This window comes from Pollicipes pollicipes, unplaced genomic scaffold (assembly GCF_011947565.3).
Source record: "Pollicipes pollicipes isolate AB1234 unplaced genomic scaffold, Ppol_2.1 Scaffold_4219;HRSCAF=4965_pilon_pilon_pilon, whole genome shotgun sequence".
NCBI lineage: Eukaryota > Metazoa > Arthropoda > Thecostraca > Pollicipedomorpha > Pollicipedidae > Pollicipes > Pollicipes pollicipes.
Window position 1 is genome coordinate 25,325,066 of NW_023596448.1, and position 1,222 is coordinate 25,326,287.

Consider the following 1,222-nt stretch of genomic DNA (forward strand, 5'->3'; position numbering starts at 1 on the left):
GCTCAAGCTCTGCTGTGTTTGCTGTGCGAGCCTCTACCATCCGCTGGTGAAATTCCAGGTCAACGGCTGAATGTGATGACTAAAGTTTAACGTGCGGCAACGCTCGGCGCAGTCCGCCTTCCCTCGTACGTCACCTGACCTATGACGCGGCCGCTGTCCCCGGCAGCAGGTCATCCCAGGCAGTGACATAGCGAGCGCCTGAAGCGACTCGAGCCCACTTCGCCACGCACGGATGCACGGGAAGGCAGGCACTCTAACCAACTGAGCTATGGGGACGGACGCGCCCGGCCGTGTGGTGGTTGGCTGATCTGCCGTCGCGGCGCGGTCTGGTCTGGCGGTCTGGTGCCGGTCTGTGTCAGCTGACGTAGTTGCTGTCGCCGTGCCCACAGCCTCTGGCCATGTTCGACACCGCCGGCACGGTACACGTCTGGCCCGACAGTGCTGCCGCTCTCGTCAAGTCACTGCACCAGAAGTTGTTCTTCTATACGGCAGATGTCGTCACCGGCATCATGCAGGGCTACGCCGTCACAGAGGTGGGATTTCGAGCGTGCTGACGTCACGGCCCAAATCGCAGGCGAATCCACATGGGGCCCCGTTAAGTCGACTGCAGTGAACGGTCGTTCGTGGGCTCTGTGTGGGTTTTGTGACTTTTTACATGTTAGTGTTTGACACAGCCTTCTTCTACGAGTTGAGTATTGATAATAGCACATTTGTTACGCACTATGCATTATTTGGTGACATATCGCCGAACAACAAGTTGTAACACTAAATTGTTTCGCTCGTGTGACCGTTGGGACTTGTCGCATGTATGCAGGCTGTTAAGTATCTGTTGGCGCTGCATCCAACAGTCAGAACAAAAGGCATCGGTGTCATTTCCGTTGTAATATGAGCGTATGTACTCATCACAAGCTCATTATCGTTCTCCAACGTAGCTAACTAATTTCCATATGGTATCTGGAGTTCGTAGGAATGCCAGGCCCTTCTGACGAAATGGCCCCTTGAAAAGCACGGCTGCCGCTGGGAGTCGAACATGTGACCTTAGCCTCTGCCAGGTGGCTCACAGCCGGCCGGCCTGACGTGCGCCCCTGGCGGCAGGACCTGCGGACGGTGCCCACGTGGCGGCTGGACCTGTCGTCGCAGGGTCAGACGATCCGGCGCGTGCTGGCCAAGTCGCCTCACGAGCGCGTGCACAGCCAGGGTCGCGTGCTGGCCGACAGGAGCG